The sequence below is a fragment of the Hemitrygon akajei genome, chromosome 5 (genome assembly GCF_048418815.1).
Source record: "Hemitrygon akajei chromosome 5, sHemAka1.3, whole genome shotgun sequence".
NCBI lineage: Eukaryota > Metazoa > Chordata > Chondrichthyes > Myliobatiformes > Dasyatidae > Hemitrygon > Hemitrygon akajei.
In genome coordinates this window covers 120,204,668-120,218,100 of record NC_133128.1, presented here as the reverse complement: position 1 = coordinate 120,218,100, position 13,433 = coordinate 120,204,668, and the positions used below count along the sequence as shown (strand labels likewise).

Here is a 13,433-nt window from a genome sequence, read left to right as displayed (position 1 = left end):
CGAACTGCCAGTGTGAGGGTTCGACTGTAACACTTTAAGAGAATGTCAAAGCCGACAAAATAAGTGGACACAGCCCAGTTCATTGCAGGAAAACTCTTTCCGGCGGCCTGCAATCATCACAGGCAGTCCCTTGATTGGCTGAGGTCGCGCAAGGTTTACAAAGTGCCCGGGGCCTTTCAGAATGTTTTGGTGGGCTGCAGTCAGGAAGGACGGGCTACGTCTGAACCCGAAGGGGACCAAATCCTTGCTGGGAGGTTTGTTAGAGCTGTTGGAGAGGGTTTAAACTAATCTGGAAGAGGGTTGGGAACCAGAGTGATCAGACTCTGAGAATGGGACAGCTGGTATACAACTAGATTCAGTGCGTAGTGAGACTGTGAGGAAGGACAGGCAGATGAGAGGGCAAAATTAAAGTGAGTGAGTTGAGTTGAGGATTAACATGGGGGCAAAATCGAAAAGGGCAACGAATACAGGACTGAAGGTGTTATAAAATGCACACTGTATACGGAATAGGGTAGATCATCGTGTAGCACACTTAGAGATTGGCACGGATCACGTTGTGGCCGTCACTGAATGAAGATAATAGTTGGGAGCTGAACATCCAAGGATCCACATTGTATCGAAAGGACAGGCGGAGGGGTTGGTTAGCTCTGTTGGCAGAAAATGAAATCAAATCCAGAGGAAGAGGTGACATAGGATCGTAATATGTAGAATCCTTGTGGGTAGAGCTAAGGGCTTTACTCTTTGGAGAGAAGGAGGATGAGAGAAGACATGATAGAGGTATACAAGATATTAAGAGGCATAGATAGAGTGGACAGCCAGTGCCTCTTCCCCAGGGCACCACTGCTCAATATAAGAGGACATGGCTTTAAGGTAAGGGGTGGGAAGTTCAAGGGGGATATTAGAGGAAGGTTTTTTACTCAGAGAGTGGTTGGTGCGTGGAATGCACTGCCTGAGTCTGTGGTGGAGGCAGATACACTAGTGAAATTTAAGAGACTACTAGACAAGTATATGGAGGAATTTAAGGTGGGGGGATATATGGGAGGCAGGGTTTAAGGGTCGGCACAACACTGTGGGCCAAAGGGCTTGCACTGTGCTGTACTATTCTATGTTCTTAAACTGCAAGGGTAAAAAGAACCTGACAGGTCTCCAAACAGCAGCTAGGATGTGGGATATAAACTACAATATGAGATAGAAAATGTATGCCAAAAGGGCAGTGTTATGATACTTAATGGGGGATTTTAATGTGCAGGTAGTTTGGGAAAAGCATTTTGGTGCTGGATCCCAAGAGAAGGGATTTGTATAATCCCTATGAATTGGCATTTTAGAGTGGCTCACGGTAGAGTCCACTAGGAGAAAGGCTATTCTGGATTGGGAGTTGTGTAATGAACCAAACTTAATTAGGGAGCTTAAGGTAAAAGAACCCTTTGGAGAGAGTGATCATAATATGATAGAATTCACCCTGCAGTTTGAGAAGGAGAAGCTGAAGCCAGATGTATCAGTATTACAGTGAAGCAAAGGGAATTACAGAGGCATGAGAGAGAAACTAGCCAAAGTTGATTGGAAGGGGACACTAGCAGGGATGATGGCAGAACAGCAATGGCTGGAGTTTCTGGGGGCAATTCGGAAGGCACGGGATTGATACTGTACATCCCAAAGTCATATAGGTATTCTAAACAGAGGATGAGGCAACCGTGACTGACAAGGGAAGTCAAAGACAGCATAAGAACAGAAGAAAGGGCATTTAAAATGGCAAATATTCATAAGCTTTTAAAAACCCACAGAAGACAACTAAAAAAGCCCTAAGGAGGGAAAAGATGAAATATGAAGATAAGCTAGCCAATAATATAAAAGAGGATATCAAAAGTTTTCAGATATATGAAGAGTAAAATAGAGGTGGGAGTGGATAATGGACCACCGGAAGATGATGCCAGAGGGCTGGTAATGGTGGACAAAGTGTTGGCTGAAGAACTTAATAAGTATTTGCATCAGTCTTTACTGTGTAAGACACTAGCAGTATGCTAGATGTTTCAGAGTGTTACGGGGCAGGAGTAAGGGTAGTTGCTAAATTACTAAGGAGAGGTGCTTGGGAGGCTGAAAGGTCTGGAGGTAGATAAATCACCTGGACCAGATGGACTACAACCCAGGATTCTGAAAGTGGTAGCTGAAGAGATTGTAGAGGCATTATTAGTGAATTTTCAAGTATCACTAGATTCTGGACTGGTTCCGAAGGACTGGAGATTTGCAAATGTCACTTTAGTCCTTAAGAAGGGAAGGAGGCAGAAGAAAGGAAATTATAGAGCAGTTAGCCTAATTTCAGTGGATGGGAAGATGTTGGAGTCCGTTATTAAGGGTGAGGTTTCGGGGTACTTGGAGCCACGTTATAAAGTAGGCCAAAGTCAGCATGGTTTCCTTAAGGGGAAATTTTGCCTGACAAATCTGTTGGAATTCTTTGAGGAAATAGCAAGCAGGATAGAGAAAGGAGATGCTGTTACCTTGGATTTTCAGAAGGCCTTTGACAAGGTACCGCATGTGAGACTGCTTTACAAGATAAGAACCCATGGTATTACGGGAAAGGTACTAATATGGATAGAAGAATGGCTGACTGGCAGGAGACAAAAAGTGGGAATAATGGGGGCCTTTTCTGGTTGGCTGCTAGTGATTGGTGATGTTCCACAGGGGTCTGTGTTGGGACCGCTTCTTTTCGTACTGTATGTCAATGATTCAGGTGATGGACTCTGTGGCCAGGTTTGTAGATGGTACAATGATAGGTGGAGGGGCAGGTGATGATCTAGATGATGGAATTGATGACTTTGTGGCCAGGTTTGTAGATGATACAATGATAGGTGGAGGGGCAGGTGATGATCTAGATGATGGAATTGATGACTTTGTGGCCAGGTTTGTAGATGATACAATGATAGGTGGAGGGGCAGGTGATGATCTAGATGATGGAATTGATGACTTTGTGGCCAGGTTTGTAGATGGTACAATGATAGGTGGAGGGGCAGGTGATGATCTAGATGATGGAATTGATGACTTTGTGGCCAGGTTTGTAGATGGTACAATGATAGGTGGAGGGGCAGGTGATGATCTAGATGATGGAATTGATGACTTTGTGGCCAGGTTTGTAGATGATACAATGATAGGTGGAGGGGCAGGTGATGATCTAGATGATGGAATTGATGACTTTGTGGCCAGGTTTGTAGATGGTACAATGATAGGTGGAGGGGCAGGTGATGATCTAGATGATGGAATTGATGACTTTGTGGCCAGGTTTGTAGATGGTACAATGATAGGTGGAGGGGCAGGTGATGATCTAGATGATGGAATTGATGACTTTGTGGCCAGGTTTGTAGATGGTACAATGATAGGTGGAGGGGCAGGTGATGATCTAGATGATGGAATTGATGACTTTGTGGCCAGGTTTGTAGATGGTACAATGATAGGTGGAGGGGCAGGTGATGATCTAGATGATGGAATTGATGACTTTGTGGCCAGGTTTGTAGATGGTACAATGATAGGTGGAGGGGCAGGTGATGATCTAGATGATGGAATTGATGGCCAGGTTTGTAGATGGTACAATGATAGGTGGAGGGGCAGGTGATGATCTAGATGATGGAATTGATGACTCTGTGGCCAGGTTTGTAGATGATACAATGATAGGTGGAGGGGCAGGTGATGATCTAGATGATGGAATTGATGACTCTGTGGCCAGGTTTGTAGATGATACAATGATAGGTGGAGGGGCAGGTGATGATCTAGATGATGGAATTGATGACTTTGTGGCCAGGTTTGTAGATGATACAATGATAGGTTGAGGGGCAGGTGATGATCTAGATGATGGAATTGATGACTCTGTGGCCAGGTTTGTAGATGGTACAATGATAGGTGGAGGGGCAGGTGATGATCTAGATGATGGAATTGATGACTTTGTGGCCAGGTTTGTAGATGATACAATGATAGGTGGAGGGGCAGGTGATGATCTAGATGATGGAATTGATGGCCAGGTTTGTAGATGATACAATGATAGGTGGAGGGGCAGGTGATGATCTAGATGATGGAATTGATGACTTTGTGGCCAGGTTTGTAGATGGTACAATGATAGGTGGAGGGGCAGGTGATGATCTAGATGATGGAATTGATGACTCTGTGGCCAGGTTTGTAGATGATACAATGATAGGTGGAGGGGCAGGTGATGATCTAGATGATGGAATTGATGGCCAGGTTTGTAGATGGTACAATGATAGGTGGAGGGGCAGGTGATGATCTAGATGATGGAATTGATGGCCAGGTTTGTAGATGGTACAATGATAGGTGGAGGGGCAGGTGATGATCTAGATGATGGAATTGATGACTTTGTGGCCAGGTTTGTAGATGGTACAATGATAGGTGGAGGGGCAGGTGATGATCTAGATGATGGAATTGATGACTCTGTGGCCAGGTTTGTAGATGGTACAGTGATAGGTGGAGGGGCAGGTGATGATCTAGATGATGGAATTGATGACTCTGTGGCCAGGTTTGTAGATGGTACAATGATAGGTGGAGGGGCAGGTGATGATCTAGATGATGGAATTGATGACTTTGTGGCCAGGTTTGTAGATGGTACAGTGATAGGTGGAGGGGCAGCTGGTGTTGAGGATGCAGAGAGTCTAAAGAGGGGCTTTGACAAAGCAAAGACTGGGTAAAGAAGTGACAAACGGAATATAGTGTATGATCATGAACTTTGATAAAATTAATAAAGACTACTTTTTAAACGGGAAGAAAATTCAAAAAGCCCGTGGTGCATTAAGAGTCCTTGCGCAGGATTTCCTAAAGCTTAACTTGCAGGTTGAGGCGGTGGTGAGGAAGGCAAATGTAACGTTAGCATTCGTTTCGAGAGGACTAGAATATATGTGCAAGGATGTAATGCTGAGGCTTTATAAGGCGTTGGTCAGACTGTATTGTGAGCGGTTTTGGGACCCATCATTGAAACCAATTGAATATTGAAAGGCTTATATAGAGTGAATGTTGAGAGGATGTTTTCTATAGTGGGCAATCTAGGACTAACCTCAGAAAAGAGGGACATCCATTTAGAACACCGATGAGGAGGTATTTCTTTAGCCAGAGGGTGGGGAACTGATTGCCACGAATGACTGTGGAGGCTGAGTCACTGAGAATATTTAAAGTGGAGGTTGATAGAACGAATGTTGATTAGTGAGGGCATCAAAGGTTACAGGGAGAAGGCAGGAGAATGGGGTTCAGAAGGAGAATGGATCAGCCATGATGGAACGGCAGAGCCTAATTCTGCTCCTATGTCTTATAGACTTATTTTAAAGTCTTATTTTTATTTTGGGATATGGCACAGTAACAGGTCCTTCCAGCCCAACAGGCCTCTGCTGCCTAATTACAGCCATGTAACCAATTAACCAACTAACCTGTACATCTTTGGAAGGTGGGAGGAACCGGAGCACCTGGAGGAGACCCACGTGGTCACAGGGAGAGCGTACAAACTCCTTACAGACAGCAGCAAGAGTTGGAGCTGGGAAGCTGGAGCTGTAACTGCTACACCACCGCTCTCTCCCTCAAGGCCCGTTTCCATGCTGCATGGGTTGAGGGAGGAGGTGGTAGACAGCGAGGGATGGAGGAGTTGTGGCTTGTTGTCAATGCTCCCTCTAATTTGTAATGACCAGTATGTGCAAAAATCTTGACCTGTGCAATTTTTTGCCCAGTGACAACAACATGTGCGCATTGACCTTTATATATAAGGGTAATCGTTTTAACAGCTAGCAAACCACTGTCAATAAGAACTTTGATCTCCTCTGGGTTTGATTGCTTTCACTCTCGTTCATCTGCACTCTCATAAAACATACGTAGCAGGCCTGTGGTGGGTAATGAGGGATTTTCTCACCGGAGCTTTTGCACACCGTCCATAAGTGATTTGCTTTCTAAATGATGCTTTTAAAAGTTAAGTTTCCAAATATCACTCCACTTCTTCCCACTTGTAAATTCTCCAGCAACTTTTGCATCGTGACCATACACACAGGTAACACCATTTTCTGTATTGTACATAAATATTTCCTGTAGCTGCATGATCCTGACCTCATGAGCTTCTGGTGTAGCAGTTTCCACTGTTTCATTAAGCTATTCCGCTTTAGATGAACGAGCAGTTCTTTTGTGCTTCACACCCTTTGCTTCTTTGGAATTCAACATCATGAATCAATAATTTCTTCAATAAAAACAGTATAAGCAAGCCATTTCCAAAATCTGCAGATAAGTTATTGCAAACTCCACATTGTCAACACCGTCTGCTTTAGAACCCGGAAAGGGAATCATGATTGTGTACGATCGTGAAATAGACATAAAATGCCAACGAGGTAGAGGGCGGCAACCTTTCATACGCACTTTAAATTTCTTTGTGCGCTAGTAGCAAAAGTGTGTACGCACACCTTAGAGGCAACATTGTACTATGGCCTGCCACTTTGCTGTGTTTCCTGACCATCAGCTCCCAGTTGATGGTGTCACTTCCAACGTTCCTTTCCACTGTTGTCCGGTTAGAAGCCAAAATCTCCCAGGAGTTATCAGGGACGTTACAAACTATCAGCGGAGGCTTGAGTGCAGAATTGTGACACAAGAGATTGCAAATGCCGAAATCCTGAACAGCTGTCCCATCCCACAACAATGTTCAAAGTTAGATATGGCCCTTGTGGCTAAAGGGATCAGGGGGTATGGAGAGAAAGCAGGTACAGGGTTCTGAGTTGGATGATCAGCCATGATCATACTGAATGGCGGTGCAGGCTCGAAGGGCCGAATGGCCTACTCCTCCACCTATTTTCTATGTTTCTATGTTTCAAGTTCGAGCTCAAGTTTATTATCATCGAACCATAGACATGTACTTCGCCAAATAAAACAACGTTCCTCTGGTCCCAGGCGCACAACACTGTACATATCACTCACACACAATGCGTGAAGTAATACTGCATAAATAAATGAACAATAATAAGGTGCATTTCCGACACAAGTTAAAAAGCAAACAGTATGATGCTACTGGCTCTTCATACGTGGTGAAACCTGGGTGGTTGCAGGGAATTCAGCAGTCTCACAGCCTGGGGGAGGAAGCAGTTTCCCATCATAACAGTCCTTGTCCTAATGCTATGATACCTCCTGCCTGATGGCATGATGTTAAAGAGTTTATTGAGGGATGGAAGGGTTCATTGGCGATACTGAGAGCCCTGCGTACACAGCATTCCTGGTACATATCTCGGTTGGGTGGAAGAGAGACCCCAGTGATCCTCTCCTCGCAATCCTTTTTATGGTCTTGCAACTGTCTATTTTCTCGCATGATGCTGTCTATACTGCTGAGTTAGAACATAAAATATAGAATATTACAACACAGTACAGCCACTTTAGCCCACGATGTTGTGCCAACCTCATAACCTTCTCCTTCTGAGAGATGTTCAAAGTTCAATCTTTATTTATGATCTATGTATATATAATCTACAATATACTACTCCAAATTTAATTTTCTTATAGAGTTACAGTTACACAGTTATAGCACAGAATCAAACCCTCTGGCCCATCTAGTCCCTGCCGTCCCATTAACCCACACCTAGACCATAGCCCTCCATATCCTTCCCATCCGTGTACTTATCCAAATCTCTTCAGTCTTTCATTCACCACTTCCCCTGGCAGCTCATTCCACACTCACACCAACCTCTGAGTGAAGAAGCTCCCCTCAGGTTGCCCTTACATCGTTCACCTTTCACCCTTAACCTGTGACCTCTGGTTTGCGTCTCACCCAGAATCTTGCAGGCATTTACAGGAAAGTAAAAAAATTATAATGGATTTCATAAAAAAGCTATACATGAACAGAGACTGACAAATAACTTAAATGCAAAAGATGAAAAACTATGCAAATAAAAAATAAAACTGAGCCACGCACAAATTGCTGGTGGAACACAGCAGGCCAGGCAGCATCTATAGGAGGAAGCACTGTCTACGTTTCGGGCCGAGACCCTTCGTCAGGAATAAAACTGAGCGTATGAGTTGTTGGGCCTTGAAAGTGAGTCTGTAGGTTGTGGAATCAGTTCAGAGTTGTGGCGAGTGAAGTTATCCACACTGGTTCAGGAGCCTGATGGTTGAGGGGTAATAACTGTTCCTGAACCTGGTGGTGTGAATCCTGAGGCTCCTGTACCTTTGTCATGATGGCAGCAGTGAGAAGAGAGTACGGTTGGGGACGGTGGGGTCCCTCGATGTTGGATGCTGTTTTCTCGTGGCGGTGCTCCGTGTACTGTAAGTGTGCTCAGTGGTGGGGAGGGCTTTATCTGCCGTGGACTGGGTGGTGCCCATCACTTCCTGTATCCTTTTCCACACCTGGGGATCGGTGCTTCCGTATCAGGCGGTGATGCAGCCAATCAGGGTATCCTTCACTTTGCATCTGTAGAAGTGTGTCAAAGATCTTGGTGAATGAATCACGGTTTTCTGAGTCTCACTGTGTACAGTGAATGTTGACATAAGCTTCAAGGTCAATTTATTATCATATTACCCTATAAAACTCTGAGATTGACTTTCTTGCAGGCATTCATAGTAAATACTAAAGAAATGCAACAGAATCAATGAAAACCACACACAACAGGATGGACTAACAACTAATATGCAAAAGACAACAAACTGTGCAAATACAAGAAAAGAGAAAAAAGGAGTAATAACAATAATATATAAATAAGCAGTAAATATCAAGAGCATGAGTTGTAAAGTCCTTAACAGTGAGTCTGGAGGTTGTCCATAGGTTACGAAATCAGTTCAGTGTGAGGGTGAATGAAGTTATCCCTCTGGTTCAAGTAAAATTTATTATCAAAGTGCGATGTTTGAGGGGTAATAATAATTCCTGAAGCTGTTGATGTGGAACTTGAGGCTCCTGTCTTTCCTTTCTTATGGCAGCAGTGAGAAGAGAGCATGTCCTGGGTGGTGGGGGTCCCTGATAATGGATGTTGCTTTCCTGGGACAGCGCTCGTTGTGAATGTGCTCGGTGGTGGGGAGGGCTTTACCTGTGATGAAGTGGGCTGTATCCATTTTCTTTTCGTAGGCTTTTCTGTTCAAGGGATTTGGCGTTTCCCTTCCAGGCCTTGATGCAACCAGTCAGTTACTCTTCACTGTGCATCTATAGAAGCTTGTCAGTTTTGGATGACTTGCCGAATCTTTGCAAACTTCTAAGAAAGTTGAGGCACTGCCTTGCCTTTTCTGTAATGGCACTTACGTGCTGGACCCAGGTCGGAGCCTCTGAAGTGACTTCACCGAGGAATTTAAAATTGCTGACCCTCTCATCTCCTGATCAGGACTGGCTCACGGATCTCCACTTTCTTCTCCCTGTGGTCGATAATCAGCTCTTCGGTGTTGCTGACATCGAGTGAGAGTTTGTTGTTCTAGCACCGTTCAGCCAGGTTTTCAACCTCCCTCCTATATGGTAATTCATCACCAACTTTGATTCGGCCAACGACAGTGGCGTCATCAGCAAACTTAAATATGCCATTGGAGCTGCACGTAGCCTCACAGTCATGAGTGTAAAGCGAGTAGAGCAGGGGGCTAGGCACACAGGCTTGTGGTGCACCTGTGCCGATGGAGATGGTGGTGGAGATGTTGTTGTCAATCTGAACCGACTGGGGTCTGTAAGTGAGAAAATAGAGAATCCAGTTACACAAGGGGATATTAAGTTCTCAGAGCTTACCGGTTCATTTTGGTGAGTCACAGTTGAGTCCTTGAACATAGCACAGTTCACCGACTCAAAGCTGTTCCTCTGCCTCCCACAACCACCCCTTTGTTGTCCTTACTTCTGGAGCCTTGCTCTTTAGTCTCTCCCTGTATGCAGGGGGGAGGTGGAGGACAGGAAGATGATCAAATTTCTCTAAATGCGGTCTGGGGATGGAATGGTAGGCATTTCTTATCGTGGCATAGCAGTGGTCTAGTATGTTGAGACCCCTGGTGCTGCAGGTTATATGTTGATAATTGGGTAGGGATTTCTTCCCCTGACTGAAGTCCCCAACAATGACTTAAAAGGTGTTTCTTGTTTGCTAAACATGGCATTCAATACGTTGAGTGCTTGCTTAAGATCGGCCTTTGGCGGTACCTAGACTGCAGTCAGGAGAACTCTTGGTAAGTAGAACAGATGGCACTTAATCATGAACTGTTCCACGTTCAGAGAACAGGGGTGCGACAAGTCTGCCTCATTCACGCACCATGAGGAGTCTAAATGAGAAGCAGACCCTCCCTCTTACATTCTCTAAATTCACAGTCCAGTCCATCCAATGCATTGAAACACCCTTGGGAATGATCATAGGATCCAGTGAGCGTTGAGTAAGCCATGTCTCCGTGAAACACAGGATGCTGCAATCCCTCATTTCCCTTCGATTCGTCAATTTTGCCCTCTAACTTGTCCTCCAGTGACTGGATGTTTGCTGACAGGATATCGCGTGGGGGGAGCTTTACACCCTACTGTTGTAGTCTGGCTTCCTGCTGCCCACTCTTCTGGCCGTGGTCATGGGCGTTTGCTTAAATGTCATACTTACGCACCTGAGAGTCAAATCTGCCGAGTACTTCAGGATATCGTCAAATCACTAGTTCATTTAGATGGCTCAGAAGTACTTTACTTAAAGGGAAATTCGGGGCTGTGGATTGCAGTGAGAGGAGTTCGAAAGGAAGTGTATCTAGAAGTTTTGTGAGCCATGTTTCACCAGTGCCACCCTCACTGGAAGGACCTTTGCTCTGAGATTAGAAATGATGGCCTCTAGCCAGTGGAAGGTGGTGGGTGAGCAGCACCCTGGCGATGGAGGACAGGAGGACAACTCTTCTGTGGCCACTGCAGTTGGATTTGTGTCCGATCTTGGAAACAAACAGAATTTTGTTATCTCTGGGGCCCCCTGTTCCCAGATATAGGAGATGGTGCCGTAAAGATGAAAGATTTTCCGATCAAAACTTCAAAATATCAGATTGTGGGTGGCAGAGTACTGTAGCGGTTAGCATTAGAGCACCAGAGATTGGGGTTCAATCGCTGTCTGTAAGGAGTTTGTACGTTCTCCCCGTGACCAAGTGGATTTCCTCCGGATGCTCCGGTTTCCTCCCACAGTCCAAAGACATGTGGTTTAGGATAGGTAAGTTGTGGGCACATGCTGTGTTGCCCCGGAAGCAGGTTTCCCCCAGCATATCCTCCGACTGGATTGGTTTTTGACACAAATCACGTTTCGATGTTTCAATGTACATGTGGCAAATAAAGCTAATTGGAACAGCAGAGGGGCTGAAAAGCCTAATTCTGCTCCTGTCTTATGGTCTCGCCAGGCTGCTGTACCTCCTCCCCAGTGGTCATAACGAGAAGAAGGCATGCCCCAGGAGGTGACGGTCCTTTGTGATGGGTGCCACCTTTATAACGGGGAGGCTAATGCCCAGGATGGATTTGCCTGAGTCTGCAAACCTCTGCAGCTTTTTCCTATCCTGTGCATTGGGGCCTCTGAACCAGATAGTGGTACAAAAGAAAATCAGGATGTACCCCACCGTACATTGACAGAAATTTGAGCTTTTGGAGAACTTCATTGCAAGAAGGTTGTGAGCTATTGTTTGACTCCATCTTGCCGACTAAAACATACATTGTTTGCCGAAAAAGCAACGAGGAAGGTTGAAACTTCGAGGTGAATATGGAAGGTGAGCACCAGCTGCCTGCCTTTTGATCGCTGGGGGAACGCTCTGTAACCGAAGAGGAGAGAAGCTCCCACTGGGCCCAGAAAATGTTGCCCAGGTTTTCTGCGATTTGGATATGGACTTGGACTACAGACTTTTTATATTTTTATAGTTATTTATATTCTGTGTTTTTTGCCCGATCATTTGTGTTTTTTTTCTGTGAGGGGGTGGAGGATTTGGGGGCTGCTCCTCCTGTTCCATTTTTGGGGTTTTTTGTGCTGGGAGGGGGGAGTTTGGGGGCTGGTCTTTTTCTTTCATGGCTCCGTGGCTATCCGGGGAAGAAGAGTTTCAGAGTTGTACACTGGGAGAAGGAGGAGAAGATGGCGGCGTGACACAGCCTCTCTGGAGAATGGATATCCATTACGTGTTAAGTAGGGATCCCTGCACAATCCTGATTTGATGGAGACAGACGTGAGAGCGTGGAGGAACACCTGGAGAAACTTCTGAAATGCCCGCTTCACTGCCGCTGCTACTGTGCGGTCCGGAATCTCCGGAGGAGAAGGCCTCCGAGACCTCGGCTTTGCTTGTTTCGGCGGCCGGGACGCGGTCGAAGGCGCTCAGCAGAGGATGGCGCTCGGGAGGCTGTATCGCAGGGGCTGGTCAGAGGCTCGAAGTTTTTGGACGGACTCCGAGTCTGCCATGGTCGGGTGCTTCCGAGGCATCAGTTGTCAGTGCCTGGAAGTTTATGGCAGGGAGAGTTCTCCCGTTTGCTGCCTGACATCGGGATGATTGGAGTCGATCGGGACTTGAGACTTTTTAAACCGTGTCCATGGTCTGCGTCTATCGAATTACAGAACTGCTTTGCACTGCTGTAACTATATGTTATAATTATGTGGTTTTGTCAGTGTGAGTCTTGGTTTGTCCTTTTGTGATATCACTCCGGAGGAACGTTGTATCATTTCTTAATGACAATAAACGAGGACTGAATGTCCTCATAATCTAATCTAATAATAAATGAACCCTGTGACCTCCAAATGGGGAACTAAGAATTAGGTTTAATATCATTGGCATATCTCGTGAAATCTGTCGTTTTGCAGCAGCTCTACGTTGCAATACACAGTAAGAAAAAAAAACTACAAATTACAATAAGTATATATAAAATATTAAATAAGTGGTGCAAAAAGAGAGAGAGCAGAAAACCAGAAAAATTAGTGAGGTAGTGTTCATGGGGAGCATGGGAAAGAGGGAGGCCATGTGACTACTGGTGGGCTGGTGGGTGCTTAGCAACAAGGTGAGGATGGGTAACAGAGCGAGTGTGGGCAAACAGGGAGGTGAGGGTCGGAGTTAGAGGGGGAGGACAGGCTGCCTGCCAGTAATGGGTAGAACGTGGGCCAGGCTGAGTTTGGCTGGAATCGGAATCAGAGTCACGTTTATTATGGCTGACGTGTCATGAAATTTGTTGTTTTGTGGCAGCAATTCAGTGCAATACATAAAAAATTACTATAAATTCCAATAAGAATATATTGTGAAAACATAAATCAATAGTGCGAAAAGACAGCAAATGACTCTAAATGGGCCATTCAGAAATCTGATGGTGGAGGAGAAGAGGCTGTTCCTGTGTCTTCAGGCTGATGATCCTCTCTGAGGGTGGTTCATGAGAAGACAGCATTTCTTTGATGGTGGGGGTCCTTAGTGATGGATGCCTCTGTTTTGAGGCATCACCTTTTGAAGATGTTGTCGATGGTGAGGAGTCTAGTGTCTGCAATAGAGTTGGATGGCATTGGAGCTCCCATATC

At 45.4% G+C, this 13,433-nt stretch overlaps 1 protein-coding gene across 13 annotated transcripts in view; it reads left to right on the top strand.

The window, feature by feature from the left end:
• The window catches only part of LOC140728114 (tensin-1-like), a 429,660-nt gene that overhangs the window by 332,373 nt on the left and 83,854 nt on the right, over positions 1–13,433 (top strand). The gene's annotated exons all lie outside the window — the stretch shown is intronic.